The 17,430-nt window shown below is 34.7% G+C and overlaps 1 non-coding gene across 1 annotated transcript; it reads left to right on the top strand.

The window, feature by feature from the left end:
* Positions 1-12,342: 12,342 nt before the first annotated feature.
* On the top strand, positions 12,343-12,449 carry LOC141681125 (small nucleolar RNA R71). The gene has a single exon (XR_012558567.1). It is a non-coding gene; the product is annotated as a small nucleolar RNA R71 (small nucleolar RNA).
* The last annotated feature ends 4,981 nt before the right edge of the window (positions 12,450-17,430 follow it).

Consider the following 17,430-nt stretch of genomic DNA (forward strand, 5'->3'; position numbering starts at 1 on the left):
TATACTTCGAATTTGGAGTTCAATAACATGTTCAAATTAGGGTTTGATTCTCGAATTGTATAATTAGGGTTTATATTCGTTTGAATGTTCTTGATTAAAATTGGGGGTTTCTTATTTAGGGATTATCAGAAGTTCTAAAGGGGTGGGTTTTGTTCCCCTTAAAATTTGCAATCTAATCGTATATAGCATGTTATCAGACGATTTCTAGATTGAACGGAGTTGTTGTTTGAAGTTCTCGTCGGAGTTCTTCGTGTTTTGGCCGAAAAATTGATTAAATGATTGTTGTGGACAGATTGTTGAATGGTTAAGCTTCTGGAAATGCTTAGACTGATTTTGCATTGAAAAATAGATCAAACGAGGTTGTTTTCGACCCCGATTGAGGTCACCGGAATCCGGAAAGGGTCACCGGATTCTGGGTTCGTCCGGCGGTTCATCCCGACCCGGCGACCCGGTTCCTGGCCCGTTTCTTTTTATTAAAAACCCGGTTTTGATCCAGAATATCCCTAAATCAAAGTTGTTTTTGGCGTTTTTGCAAGTTAGTACCTGAAGTTTCCAGAATTTTACAAATTCTGGATTCCTGTTTTAAATTCTTTTAAAATTTAGATTTCTTTTTATAAATTATTTTCAAAATTGTTTTTAATTTCAGAAAAATCCGAAAATGATTATTTTAATTTCAAAAATCATTATTTTAATTCCAAAAATTATTTTTAATTCAAAAATAAATCTGAATTAATTATTTAATTAATTTCAGTTAATTTTTAATTGATTAATTAGTCAATTAATTCGAAAATTAATTGATTAATTGATTTAATTAATTATTAATTGATTTTAATTAATTATTTAATTAGATTTAATTATTTAAAAATGATTTAAAAATTCCGAAAAATAGTTTCGAGCTTTAAAATATTATTGTAAATTATTTCTAAGGCTCGAAAATTATTATAAAATTGTTTCGAAGCCAGATGTGGCCAATCGAACCCTGTTTATTACTCTGAAATTGATCCAACGACCCGTTTTAATTCCGAAAAATATTTTAAAAATCATTTTTATTACCTGAAAACCTGTTTATGACCTGAGACTTCTTTACAAGTGATATATCATTGATTATATGACGTGCTATGTGTTATATGTGTCTTTTTGGTTGACTGTCGGTCTATATATTCGGTGATTACTTGTTTATAGCATAACTTTCAATCCGTTAATCGGATTTGGGTGAAACGAAGGGTAGATAGAAGTATATGTCGAATAGAATCGTATGAGTTAAATATTGATAGATATTTATAATGCCTAGCAGAATAAGCAAGGCGTAAGAAAAGGAAGCAGGTGATCAGAAAATAGAATTATCATGTAGAAAATACAGCAAGTAATCAGGGAATAGAAGCGAGGCATAAGAAAAGCAGATGAGTGATTGTTGAATGGAGTCAGTAGATAAGTACAAGTGAAGTTGAAATCGATTATGATAAGGCAAGTACTTCTAAACCTTTCTCGAGATATATTGCAAATATTTCTAAATTCTCTTGTGACATATTGTTAATACTCAAAATAGCTCTGTTTTATATTGGAAATACTTTGAATCCTTCAGCCTTGAACCTGAGCCACATCATTTGATCTTGAGCTGTAAGCCTTATTCTTTGTGAACCGTTTCTGGTTGATTTACCAAATATTAAACCACACATATACAATACTACTCCACAAATATATAACCATCACATACCAAACACTGGAACAAAATTGTTTTAAACATGCAGAAACTTTTATACTTAACCATACCTTGTGACATCAAAGTATTAAAACTCTGTAAAAACATTATTCATCTAATACCCGATTGTCCTGCAGGCTGGAGGCCACTTCTTTTATGTACTTTGACATACCCTTTCAGTAACCATGAATTTTTACCATGCTTTTATACAAAAGTTTTATTGTTATTGATTATGATCAGGTTTTATTGAATTCTGTTGTTTATCATATTGAACTGCTTTAGAATTGGATAGTTTTCTTTGTGTAGACCAGATTCGTGGTCAGACCATATCAATGGTCAAGTTAGGACAATGTGTGCCTTGGATCCAGTAGTTAGAGCAATGCTGTGTGCTTTGCTCGGGGTTAGTGCGTGACTGATCGGCAGCCTAACCTTGGTTTTAAAAACTTAAAATAAATTTCCAATTCTATTGGTTGTTTAACAAGAAACTTGATTCCTTTGAATCATCTTGTTTATTATTGTTTAACCTCAGTGAATAATGATATGACTTGCTGAGCTAGTTAGCTCACTCTTGCAAATCTTTTTATGTATGCTACAGTTATAAAGGATACAGTTGATAGCGAGGTTTCACAGTTCAATGTTCGAGCTAGGATTCCAGATTATGGTTGATCGAGCTAGCAGGAGCTTATTCCAGTAGTGAGATAGTAAGGTTGTAAGAATAATTTCATATCAGTTGTAAATTAAATTAGTTGGGATTTGGTGCGATGTAATAAAAGTTAAGGTTGTGGCTTGTTTTCATACTTTAACCTGTTGCTATCCGTGGTTATGTAAAGTAGGGTCATTGCAAATAATAATTTATATACAGGTTTATATATTGAGTATGTGTTGTGGATCCCAAACTTCTGGCCCGGGTTTGGAGGGCGCCACAGGTTGGTATCAGAGCTACAGGTTATAAGTCACTGAAACAAGCCTAGATTGTCAGGATTGGGTAGAGGGTTAGGATTAGGAATAGGAAATAGAAAGATAGGTTATCATGAGTTTGAGTGCGAATGTATAGTAGGTCTCCGGCACGGGTCGTGTTGCGATTCGGGATTCTCAACTAGCGACGTGATATCCAGGCAACGACAATGGCAGATCCTGATTTCCCTGCATAAACTGATCATTTGGAGCCTTCCGTTTAAGGATCGTCATCTTCTCCCAGATTCGATTTGCGCCTTGTTCTTCCATCAGTATTAGCGGTATTACTTTCTGTTATGATAGTTGCGCCTCTCCAAGTTATTCAGCGCTATTCTATCATTTCTCGATACGAGACTACCTATTCAAGAACCTTCATTTGCTTATTCTTGTTCTTTTGAACATTCAACCATGAATATATCTTTTCTGTTTACTATATACTATATTCTATATCCTTAGTTTAAAAACATGTCCAATGAAATAACAGCATTTGCGAGAAGGGACACGATAGCTGCAGTAAATTGTGAGTATTGAGATACAAATCAAGGTGAGAAGGAGTTTAGAAAGAAGATTCAAGTGTTCTAGAGGATGGCTGTTATCAGATTACAAGAAGCTATTGGTAATTAGGCCACTCATGACTAGTTTGTGGAATGGAGTAGATAAGTGTTAAAGAGAGAGGGTTAGAGGAGATTAGGGATCTGAAGATTTCTCGAAATTAGGAAATGGTGTTGTAATGATATGATATATATATTCTAACAAGATGATGCGACATTAGCTGACTTGTTGACTATTGGATAGTCTGTTCTACTTAATGATTACAAAGGGGTTAACGGGGATACTACCAGTATGGGAGCCTTAATGTGAAGTTACGAATAAGATAACGTGCAACGATAGCGGAAGTTTTCATTTAATTACGGAGAATAATAGACCCCAATGAAGGAAAGGAGATAAATGGAAGTGAACGGACCCTTGAGTGATTGTTTCTTTAACTTGGTATCTGGTCATAAGATGGACAACAACCAACTCATACAGTAAGGACAACCGGAGGTGTGATTTTCAAAATTTTCAAAATTTTTAACAAGTTTTCGAAAAAGATTTTCCTCACAAAGTTTCCAAAGGCCTTTTTGAATAAAATAAGTTTTAAACCTTGGTTGTCAAGTTACTACTTGAGTTTCTTGTTAGTTAAAGGACCCGGATTATCTGGAAGGATGTTGTTTCAAATTCAGTATTGTTAATTCGAAGAATTCATTAATTAAACGGAAGCCTGAGTATGATCGAAGAAGATTGAGAAAATTTTCAGACTTTTCTAAAGGAAGCATATTATTAATAAAATGATCTCTATGTTGAATGATTCATGGTTATTCCAAATTAAAAAGTGGAAACTCAAAGTTATCTGATAAGAACGCCATTATGATTGAATTGTTAAAGTATTATACATGTAGGTGCGACGTTACAGACGCGAGACTTAACAAGTAAAAATCTACCATCATGCTTAGTTGCGAAGGCAATCTTAGCATACTTCTAAAGTTGTTATGTGATACAATTGGGAAATGATCGAGCAAGCTCGAAAAATGAATACAAGTGCAATGTGGATAGTGACCAATGGTATCATTCTCGTCCTCAACATTTCAGCATATATTCCTTTTAAGTTCCTAAAAGTGTATGAACTCCTTTTCTTAACAAATTCTTTCTGGTGATATCAAAACGGAGGATTTTGCAATCCTTTCAAATTTAATTGTTCCCCTCGGATTTTGCTTTCTGATTGGGATAAACAGTGTTATGATGAGACGCTTTGTCAGAATGACGAAGAGTCGGGTGGGACGCCACCTAATCATGTGCTGTATGCCATACGGTATGAAAGACTGGCCATCTTAAGTACCAATGTGGTTGTCTCATTCCTATTCTAATCATTATTTCTTCTTTCTTTTCAACTCTAAGATTTTGAATTCTTCTAGTTGTTTCGTTGTATCGTTGTTTTTGCGAGAGCTTTTCAAATAAAAGTCAATATATTATACACCCAGCGGGCAAAGTCTCATCTACCTCTCATGCATGGAAAGGAAACAAGGGCATATAGTGAGAATTACGAATCACTGGCCCTAGCCAGGAATACATTACGAGTCAAGGGAATCTACTTTAATAAGGAATACATCTCCGAGAACGAGAATTTGTGATTTTCCTGAGAAATATGTTATTTAAAAAATGGATATGATAATGCGGAAGATTATCGCAGATACCTTATGCGTTAAAGTATTGAAAGATGTGGGAGCAATTTGATCATATATTTCTCAAGGTTTTATTGATAAGATGAATTATCCTGTCGAATCAATAATTTGATGACTAAAGGACTAGCAAGTAAAAAACGTGCAGTTATTGAATAAGTAAGTACCAATGGCGGAATCGATATTTCTGGCAATAAGCTACGAAGAATTGATATCATTTGAGATAAGAGGATTTGACATTATTTTCAAGAGTGGATTAACTATTCAAGTGTGATGCCCAGGTAGACCGTCGTGATGGAAGATAGTTCTGAAGACGCCAAATGAAAACATGAAGAAGTTTAAAGGACAAAGGAAAGTAAAGAATTTGTTAAGAACGATTTAAGGTTACAGTGACCAAAATATAAGTGCTATGACGATTATAACTAAGAGTCCGGGGCAAACCGAACTTGAAGATTTTACAGTCCCAAGATATATTTCCAGATGAGTTACCAATATTTCCTTTAGATAAAGAAAATGTGTTTATGATTGATTTAGCACTTGAAATGAAGCCAGTGTTCAAAGCCCCGTACAGAATGGCACCAGATAAAATGAAGAAGTTACCAGAGCAAACGCATGAGATGATTAGAAGAAAAAGCAACTAGACCTAGCATACCCCCTAAAATGCACCAGCACGATGTGTTAATAAAAAGGATGGAAGGGTGAGATTATGTGTTAACGAAAGCTCAACAAATTTACTCTCAAGAGCAGATATCTGTTACCTCGAACCAATGATTTGTGTAATTAAATGAGCGAAGTAAGGTATTTCTATAAGATTAAATTTAAGACTGGGTATATTACCAAGTGAAAATTTAACTTATGGACATATCAAAGATAATTTTCAGAACTCAGTACTGTTGTTACAAAATTCTAGAAATGTTAGTTGGATGAACTGATATACCAGTGATATTTAAATTTGGCAAGTAGAATTTTGAAGGAGGAATATGGATAAGACGTACTTGTGTTACTTAAGAAGAACCATGCAACCTATACAATGATAGCTGAGGAGTCAAAGAAGGAAGAAGCGGTATAAAAAGTTTACCAGGTGAAAACTTTAATGGCAGGAAGTATAATTCTTAGTATAGACAGTCAGTAAGGAGGAGATAGAAAGAGGATTCAGCAGAAGAGTTTAAAGATAGTATGAATGAAGAAAAACCAGAGGTACCAACAAAAGTAAGAAGTTTTATCGTGGACCAGTTATTATCAGAGATTGTGCAAGATTCTTGAAAGTTGCAATATTTTGGATAAGGTTAACCAGGAAAAGCAAGAAAGATATATGAAATGGAGAAGGATGAAGAAAATTTTGTGGAGTTAAATGAAAGAATGATTACAACACCTATTTTATCACTTTAAAAGAATCAGGGAAATTTGATAGTTTATAGTGATACTTCTCGTAAGGGAATAGGATGTGTGTTGATGCAAAGTAATACCGTTATTGCATATGCATCCAGACAACCGAAACCTTATGAGCAGAAGTACCCTACTCACAACTGGGAATTAAAAGCAACCATAATATTTGTTTTGAAAGATTGGGAAATATTATAAGTATAGATAAAGATGAAGATATATACGGACCATAAGAGTTTGAAGTATGAACTTCCGAGGAAAAGCAAATGTAGTGGCAAGAGATGGGTAAGAAGGAGGGAGAATGAACATAGAGACTATACCAGCGGAATTATCTATGGAATTCTAGCAGTTGGAATTGGAGGTCAGAGTTCATGATCTAAAAAGGAGTAAGAATGTATAAGTATAACTTTTCAATCAGAATTGTTAGAAAAGATAAAGAAGTGTCAGGAAGAGATAATGGATCAGGATATAAATCATTTAGTAGGTGAAAAATTGTGCACGTGAAAAGGATGATCAAGGTATTCTTAGGCTTTCTTCTAGAATTTGGATTCCACCAGTGACGGAATTGAAGGATGAAATTTTACAGGCAGTTCATAATTCGAGGTATTCAATCCATTCAGGGAGTACCAAAATGTATAGAGATTTAAAGGAAATTATAGGTGGTTAGATATGATGCAGGAAATTGCGGAATGAATTAGCAGATGTTATATATGTCAACAGAGTTAAAGTAGAGCATCAGAGATCAAGTGGATTGCTACAGTCATTAGAGGTTCCAGAGTGGAAGTGGGAGTATATCACCATGAATTTCATAGTTGGGGTTACCAATCACAAAAGTTAATCATGATACCATTTGGATTATAATGGATAGATTTGCCAAGTCAGCTCATTTTCTGTCTATAAATAGGAGATTTTCATCGAACAAATCAGTACTCAAAGGAAATCGTAGTTCGTCATGGAGTTCATGTGTCCATTTTATCTAGTCAAGATCCAAGATTTAATTCAAGATTATGGGAGAGTTTTCAAGGATGTTTGGGAACGAGACTGAATATGAGTACGGCTTACCAACCGGCCGTACCAACCACAGACGGACGGCTAGAGTGAAAGAACGATCCAGATAATCGAGGACATGTTGCACGTGTGTACTATTGATGTTAGAAGAAGTTGGGACGAGCATTTACCTCTGGTAGAATTTGCTTATAGCAACAATTATCATGCCAGTGTTGGGATGCCACTCCATGAAGCCCTTTAGGGACGCAAATATGGATCTCCAGTGTATTGGGATGAAGTAAGAGAACGCAAAGTACTTGGACCTAAATTATTGTAGCAGACAAAGGAAGCTATTAAAGTTATCTAGAAAAGATTGATAGCAGCACAAGATAGTCAAAGGAAATATGCAGATTAATCAAGGAAAGATATGGAATTCGAAGAAGGGAATTTGATATTACTAAAAGTATCACCGTGGAAGGGATTAACGAGGTTTGGAAAGAAAGGAAAACCGAGCCCAAGATATGACGGACCTTTTGACATTTTAAAGCACGTTGGTAAAGTAGTTTACTAGTTGTCGTTACCTCCACACATGGAGCAAATTCACAATGTTTTTCACATACTTGATGCTTAAGAGGTATAATCCAGACTCCAAGCATGTAATAGAGTAGGAGCCAATAAAGCTCCAGGAAGATTTGTCATATGTAAAAAGTCCAATAGAGATTCTAGAGGAAAGAGAGAAAGTATTCAGGAATAAAGTAATGATGTTAGTAAGAGTATTGTGGAAAACCCAAAGGTTGAAGAGTCAACCTGGGAGTTAAAAAAAAATATGAAAGAAAGGTACCCTCATTTATTTTCTTAGGAGATTCTGAGGACAAAATCCTTTTAAGGGGGGAAGGATGTAATATCTGGGATATATCGTGTAATTATTTTTGCTATTAAATAATTATTATATGTGTTCAGTATCTATTCTGTGAATTATTTGTTAAGTGTTAAATGTGTTGGATGTTTAAAAATATTATTAATTGAGTATTTTAATTTTTATATGTCCAAAATAAAATACAGATAATTGTCATATCTTCCTAATTATTTTTATGTTGATTTATGAATTTATAAGAATCATATGGATTTTATAAAATCTTTTTCCGGGTAATTAAAATCTATTTTATAAAAACGAGAACCAACCACCGTTATCCGTTTTTACGTTTTTAGAACCCAAAACTCTTCCGAGAACTCCTTCCTAACCTAATTGCAATATTCCGAGCATTTTCCGTGTTTCGACTTTTTCAATCCGGCGTACGGTTTGTCCTGCGCGGGTCCCGGCGCAATATTTTCGATACATTATTCGTTTCGGTAAATCAATATAACTCGTATTTTCGATAAACGGGAGCTTTTTATTAAACTATCATAATTGTCACCTCGTAATACGTGTAACCAGGCGCTGAGACCAAGACCGTAGTACAAATTGTACTGATTTGGATAATTATCTCGAAAACCGGTACCGTTTGGATCAGCTTTTATAAATAAACGTACCGTTTTATATCCGGAATGATCCAACGAGATACTAATTTTCCGTAATTATAAATAGCCTCTACCGTATTTTATTTTATACCGGAAATCATTTACAAACAGTATTTACAGAGTTTTTACAGAGAAAATACTATAATTATATTATGTTCTTCATAATCAAACACAAATTCGGAGGCGTTATCAATATCCGATTTTGGCGTACATATACTCAAAACGAAGCTACTGAAATCTAGAATCCAAATCTTCCATCAATTTCAACCCAGAAATATCAGGTGATTTTCTATTTAATTATTTATATTCGAATTTCTTGGTATTTAAACTATGAATTTTTGTACGGATGGTTGTTTGAATGATTTGATGATTGTATGTTGTAGAGCTTGTTTTCCTGATCATTTTGGTATATTATACTTCGAATTTGGAGTTCAATAACATGTTCAAATTAGGGTTTGATTCTCGAATTGTATAATTAGGGTTTATATTCGTTTGAATGTTCTTGATTAAAATTGGGGGTTTCTTATTTAGGGATTATCAGAAGTTCTAAAGGGGTGGGTTTTGTTCCCCTTAAAATTTGCAATCTAATCGTATATAGCATGTTATCAGACGATTTCTAGATTGAACGGAGTTGTTGTTTGAAGTTCTCGTCGGAGTTCTTCGTGTTTTGGCCGAAAAATTGATTAAATGATTGTTGTGGACAGATTGTTGAATGGTTAGGCTTCTGGAAATGCTTAGACTGATTTTGCATTGAAAAATAGATCAAACGAGGTTGTTTTCGACCCCGATTGAGGTCACCGGAATCCGGAAAGGGTCACCGGATTCTGGGTTCGTCCGGCGGTTCATCCCGACCCGGCGACCCGGTTCCTGGCCCGTTTCTTTTTATTAAAAACCCGGTTTTGATCCAGAATATCCCTAAATCAAAGTTGTTTTTGGCGTTTTTGCAAGTTAGTACCTGAAGTTTCCAGAATTTTACAAATTCTGGATTCCTGTTTTAAATTCTTTTAAAATTTAGATTTCTTTTTATAAATTATTTTCAAAATTGTTTTTAATTTCAGAAAAATCCGAAAATGATTATTTTAATTTCAAAAATCATTATTTTAATTCCAAAAATTATTTTTAATTCAAAAATAAATCTGAATTAATTATTTAATTAATTTCAGTTAATTTTTAATTGATTAATTAGTCAATTAATTCGAAAATTAATTGATTAATTGATTTAATTAATTATTAATTGATTTTAATTAATTATTTAATTAGATTTAATTATTTAAAAATGATTTAAAAATTCCGAAAAATAGTTTCGAGCTTTAAAATATTATTGTAAATTATTTCTAAGGCTCGAAAATTATTATAAAATTGTTTCGAAGCCAGATGTGGCCAATCGAACCCTGTTTATTACTCTGAAATTGATCCAACGACCCGTTTTAATTCTGAAAAATGTTTTAAAAATCATTTTTATTACCTGAAAACCTGTTTATGACCTGAGACTTCTTTATAAGTGATATATCATTGATTATATGACGTGCTATGTGTTATATGTGTCTTGTTGGTTGAATGTCGGTCTATATATTCGGTGATTACTTGTTTATAGCATAACTTTCAATCCGTTAATCGGATTTGGGTGAAACGAAGGGTAGATAGAAGTATATGTCGAATAGAATCGTATGAGTTAAATATTGATAGATATTTATAATGCCTAGCAGAATAAGCAAGGCGTAAGAAAAGGAAGCAGGTGATCAGAAAATAGAATTGTCATGTAGAAAATACAGCAAGTAATCAGAGAATAGAAGCGAGGCATAAGAAAAGCAGACGAGTGATTGTTGAATGGAGTCAGTAGATAAGTACAAGTGAAGTTGAAATTGATTATGATAAGGCAAGTACTTCTAAACCTTTCTCGAGATATATTGCAAATATTTCTAAATTCTCTTGTGACATATTGTTAATACTCAAAATAGCTCTGTTTTATATTGGAAATACTTTGAATCCTTCAGCCTTGAACCTGAGCCACATCATTTGATCTTGAGCTGTAAGCCTTATTCTTTGTGAACCGTTTCTGGTTGATTTACCAAATATTAAACCACACATATACAATACTACTCTACAAATATATAACCATCACATACCAAACACTGGAACAAAATTGTTTTAAACATGCAGAAACTTTTATACTTAACCATACCTTGTGACATCAAAGTATTAAAACTCTGTAAAAACATTATTCATCTAATACCCGATTGTCCTGCAGGCTGGAGGCCACTTCTTTTATGTACTTTGACATACCCTTTCAGTAACCATGAATTTTTACCATGCTTTTATACAAAAGTTTTATTGTTATTGATTATGATCAGGTTTTATTGAATTCTGTTGTTTATCATATTGAACTGCTTTAGAATTAGATAGTTTTCTTTGTGTAGACCAGATTCGTGGTCAGACCATATCAATGGTCAAGTTAGGCCAATGTGTGCCTTGGATCCAGTAGTTAGAGCAATGTTGTGTGCTTTGCTCGGGGTTAGTGCGTGACTGATCAGCAGCCTAACCTTGGTTTTAAAAACTTAAAATAAATATCCAATTTTATTGGTTATTTAACAAGAAACTTGATTCCTTTGAATCATCTTGTTTATTATTGTTTAACCTCAGTGAATAATGATATGACTTGCTGAGCTAGTTAGCTCACTCTTGCAAATCTTTTTATGTATGCTACAGTTACAAAGGATACAGTTGATAGCGAGGTTTCACAGTTCAATGTTCGAGCTTGGATTCCAGATTATGGTTGATCGAGCTAGCAGGAGCTTATTGCAGTAGTGAGATAGTAAGGTTGTAAGAATAATTTCATATCAGTTGTAAATTAAATTAGTTGGGATTTGGTGCGATGTAATAAAAGTTAAGGTTGTGGCTTGTTTTCATACTTTAACCTGTTGCGATCCGTGGTTATGTAAAGTAGGGTCATTGCAAATAATAATTTATATACAGGTTTATATATTGAGTATGTGTTGTGGACCCCAAACTTCTAACCCGGGTTTGGAGGGCGCCACATAGAGTTGTTGTCTTGGTGCATATTATGGTTGCTGAAAACCAGGAGGGTTGTATTGCTTTGCTGCATACTGCTGATAAGGCTGTTATACCGCATTCCGAGTATTGCTCCAGCTAAAGTTAGGATGATTACAGTTGTTGGGATGATAGGTGGCTGGAACTGGTTGCTGTGACCTCTGAAAATTGCTCACGAACTAAGTTGATTCACTAGAAATAGCACACTGCTCCGTCTCATGGGCACCAGCACAAAACTCACAGACACTAGTGATCCGATTAACTCCATAATTAATCAAAGAATCCACCTTCATCGTCAAAGCCTTAAGCTGAACAGCTATAGCAGTAGTTGCATCTACCTCCAGAATTCCTGCTACCTTTCCTTGAGTTAGTCTCTGGGAAGGATTCTGGTATTCATTAGCAGCCATCAGTTCAATCAATTCATAAGCTTCATCGTAGCTTTTAGCCCATAAGGCTCCACCTGATGCTGTATCAAGCATGGGTCTAGAAGTTGCACTCAAACCATTATAGAAGCAGTTAATGATCATCCAGTCAAGCATCCCATGGTGAGGACACTTCCTAAGCATCTCCTTATATCACTCCCAAGCCTCACACAATGACTCTCCAGACTACTGCGCAAATTGAGTAAAAACATTCATGATTGCAGCTTTCTTCACCATAGGAAAGAACTTAGTAAGGAATTTTTGAGCAAGTTCTTCCCATTTGGTGATAGAGTGTGGTGGTAGAGAATGTAACCAGCTCTTAGCTTTATCCCACAGGGAAAATGGGAAAAGCCTTAGCTTAATAGCAACTTCAGTAACATTGTTGAATTTGAAAGTGTCGCAGATCTCAATGAAATCGCTAATATGCATGTTGGGATCTTCCGTTGGAGAACCTCCAAACTGAACTGAATTTTGTATCGTCTGAATCGTGCTAGCTTTGATTTAAAAAGTGTTAGCCGCGATGGCTAGTCGAACAATGCTAGACTGAATATCATTGATCTTCGGCTGAGAATAGTCCATCAAAGCCTTTGTATTTCCTTCTGTTTGACCCATTGCAACAAGAGCTTCTTCTTCAACTTTTTCATCAACAAAGATTTCTTTAACTACTTCCTCCTCTGCTTTTTCCAGTGTTCTCTTTCGAAGTTGAGAACGCGTTAGCATACACGCTCTCTAGAGTACCTGAAAAAGCAATAAACAACAAGTAAGTAAAATATCCGAGTCAATGAACTTTAATGAACACTGATGTCAAGCACATAACGGGAAATTAACACCGAGTCCCCGGAAGCGGCGCCAAAAACTTGTTAGGGCGAAATCACGCGCTAAAATTACACGCAAGTATATGCAATCACAAGTAATATATAATTATTTCTAGTTCATTCCCACAGAGACTGGTTTAGGTTAATTTTAATCAATGCACTTATGCAACAATGTTATGGTTATTATTCAATGCTAAGATGATAACAATTTGAGAGTATATTTAACTACGATTAACTAACATAAAAATTAACTACAAGATTAAAAGGTTAATTAACTTATATAACATAGACATGGGATTATAACTTCATTACTACTTCATTCAATAGCCTTTTTGTTCTTAAACTTAGCATGTAATGGTGATGACACTAATCGGATAACACAAAACTAGTAAATGCCAACTTTCGTTGCACGAATACCCTACTAACAGGCATCCATAAAAGAGATAGAAGCTGAATAGACACCAATTATATTGAGACCCTATATATCTATAGAAGTTGACAACATAATGGTTTAATGCGCAAGTTATCTATCACGATTACATAGGGCAAGGAAGATGGTTAAAATTACCTACGAATCATGCATATCAAATACATGAACCTATGCTAGCATGGAAAGTTCTAAACCCGTAAATTCACTTTCACTTCATTAGAGATTAACACGCTATCTTATAAGTTCGCGACGCTCATAAGACGAATAAGCACAACCAATACTAGGTTATCATACAATCACCACATACTAAGGCATCAAAACATATTAACTATTGAAATCCATAGGTAAATCCGTTAGAACCCCATGATAATGATTAGCCCATAATTAGACTCATCATCAATGTGGGTTGTGATGAAAGCATGGTATAATAAACGTAGTCTTTATACTGAATAAATAATAAACCAAGTACGTAACAAGAGTATAGGTTCAACAAACAAGAAACGAGGATCCAAGATTATAACTTAGAACAAAGAATCACAAGAATAAACTAGGTCTTCTTGGCCTTCATTGAATTGTGCTATAGGTCTTCTCGTCGATCTCTCCTTAAGCTCTGTTATGTCTCCTTATAAAAAATGATCTTAAGTTGTCATTATATAACAACCCATGCAGATTAGAATCCCAGAAATCAAAATTGTAAGAGAATCAGGATTCTTTCATCCCGACCTGGCGCGGCCGCATGCTTCACCAGCGCGGGCGCGCTGACCTTCTGTACTTCTGGCGCGGCCGCGGCTAGCCCAGCGCGGGTGCGCCGTCCTTTTGGAAAAACTTCTGATTTTGCTTCTCTTTAATTGCTGGTTCTTGACGGTCTTTGCATAAGCGATCTTCATGACACCTTCCTAACACCATTTTAGCATCAAAACAATGCTAAATCACTTGGATCCCTGATATATGCCTGAAATACAAAACACTACAAAAATACATCAAAAACACAAGTAACTCGAGTACAAAAGAGTATTCTAAGTGGACATAAATGCCACTTAACAGTGCAACTCCTAGTCTTCTTTGTTAGGTAATAAATACAACACAGAGGGGGGGGGGGGGTGAATGTGTTTTAGACAATTTTAAAGACTTTTTGATTTTCTCAAGCTTGGCGAACAAAACAGATAGGAATTGTAACTTGTAAAGATAATATGTTTTGACAAGAATAATAAAACATGTACAGGAACACACTATCTTTTAAAACTCACTTAATTTTATATTAAAATCAAGTATGTGTTTTTCTACAAATTTCCGGGTTCTTGTTATATTGAGAACTCAGCTTCTCTCTTTAAAGTTATAACATTTTTCAGATCTATTTCTTACAACTGAAAAATAAACCATCCAGTGTTTATTTTATAGAACAGTAACCACCGGTTTTACACAACATGAAATAGCATGAACTAAACCCCACTTTAAGTTAACTAAAACTTTCTATTTATGGCTTAGTGTATCTTTGCAAATCGTGCATGTCTGTGACTTTTCTTTGTCAGTTAATCTTGACCTTTGATCTCGTACTCTTCAAGCTGCTTTTGTAGACTTTTTAAATCATTGATTGATTTGTTTATTGATTGATAATCCTGGATATTAAACTAATCTGCATTCTAAACTTGAGCTTCACCTCTAGATTTCCAGTTAGTCATAAAGAGAAATAGACATCTCGATAAGTATAATGGCTTATCGAGATCTCTTATTACTCTATAGTTGATATGACTTATCGAAGTCTCTAAGTTCTCGAATGTGAAATTGACTTGTTGAGATCTCTGAGTTCTCGAGTATAATCTTGACTTATCGAGGTCTCTGAGTTCTCGAATGAACTTTGACTTATCGAGATCTCTGAGTCCTCGAATGAACTTGACTTATCGAGGTCTTCATTTCTTGCATGTAGAATTTACTTATCGATATCTCTAAGTTCTCTAGTGATATTTTGACTTGTCGATATCTCAGAGTTCTCTAGTAAAGAAATGACTTGTTGATATCTCCAATCTTCATGTCTTCAATTTGGCTTGTCGATATCTCTGAGACTTCTTTATAAGCTTTTCTTGACATCTCGATAAGTCATTCTGGAGTTCTCGAATGACTTCTCTATAACACTTAATCCGTGACTTGTAGATTTCTTGACTTAGAATATTTTTCCCAAAACAAATTTATTCAACTCCAAGCTTCTTCACACTTTCTCTGAGGCATGATCTTCATGATCATGATTTCCAATTAATCTAATGAATTTTGATTTACTAGAAATTAATCTGCTGTAAAATATTAGCTGAGTTCTTGCCTTTAAGCATTCCAATTTCACCTACAAGTCTAGTGAAGGTTGCTTCATCCAAAGGTTTAGTAAAAATGTCAGCTAATTGTTTTTCTGTTGGAAAAAAAATAAGCACAATGGTACCATTTGTAGCATGTTCTCTAATAAAATGGTATCTTACATCAATGTGCTTTGTTCTAGAATATTTAACTGGATTAGCCACAATATATATATAGCACTAGTATTGTCACACATAATTGAAAGTTTGTGTAACACTAGGCCATAATCCATTAACTGATTTTTAATCCAAAGCACTTGAACACAACAACTTCCAGCAGCTATGTATTTAGCCTCATGTGTGGAAGTTGACACAAATTGTTGTTTCTTGCTATACCAGGATACAAGTCTTTGTCCAAGAAACTGACAGCTTCCACTAGTACTCTTTCTGTCAACCCCGCATCCAGCAAAATCTGCATCTGTGTATCCAACAGCTTCAAAACCAGTTCCCTTAGGATACTATAATCCCAAGTTTGAAGTCCCCTTCAAGTATCTGAAAATTCTCTTTACAGCCATAAAATGTGATTCTTTTGGACTGGCTTTAAATCTTGCACACAGACATGTTGCAAATATGATGTCTGGTCTACTTGCAGTTAAGTAAAGCAATGATCCAATCATTCCTCTATAGCTTGAAATATCTACACTTTTGCCTTTTTTATCTTCATCCAACTTTGTAGTTGTAGACATGGGTGTAGATGCAGGTGAACAATCAACCATAGCAAACTTTTTCAATAAATCTTTGACATACTTAGTTTGGCTGATGAAGATTCCATCACTTCTTTGACTGACTTGAAGTCCAAGAAAGTAACTTAATTCCCCCATCATACTCATTTCATATTCACTCTGCATAAGTTTAGAGAATCTTTGGCAAAGCTTTTCATTGGTAGAACCAAAGATAATATCATCCATATAGATCTATACTAGAATCATATCAACACCATGCTTTTTGTAGAAGAGAGTCTTGTTTATTGTTCCTCTAGTGAATCCATGTTTAAGAAAAAATTTGACAGTGTGTCATACCAAGCTCTAGGTTCTTTTTTAAGTCCATAGAGAGCCTTGAGTAGCTTGTATACAAATTTGAAAATTCTGGATCTTCAAAGCCAGGTGGCTGTTACACATAAACCTCTTCTTCCAACTCACTATTAAGGAATACACTCTTCACATTCATTTGATATACCTTGAAATTCGAATGTGCAGCAAATGCCAGGAAAATCCTTATTGCTTCAAGTCTTGCAACTGAAGCAAAAGTTTCATTATAATCAATTCCTTCCTCCTGTGAGTAGCCTTTTGCAACCAGCCTTGCTTTGTTTCCGGTAACAATTCCATTTTCATCCATCTTGTTCTTGAACACCCATTTTGTTTCAATTATACTTCTATTCTTTGGTGCGGGAACCAATTTCCAAACTTTGTTTCTTTCAAACTGATTTAGCTCTTCTTGCATTGCAGATATCCAATTAGAAAACATGCATGAAGGCATTCATTTGCAGTTGCACTTCTAGTCCTCACTCCAGTAGTTGGATCACCAATAATTGCTTCTCTACTGTGACTTATATCCCACTTCCTTGTGTGAGTTTGTTGACTTATGTTTTCTGCTTCTTCTTCATTATTGGCATGACTTCC

This window comes from Apium graveolens, chromosome 8, assembly GCF_009905375.1.
Source record: "Apium graveolens cultivar Ventura chromosome 8, ASM990537v1, whole genome shotgun sequence".
Classification (NCBI taxonomy): domain Eukaryota; kingdom Viridiplantae; phylum Streptophyta; class Magnoliopsida; order Apiales; family Apiaceae; genus Apium; species Apium graveolens.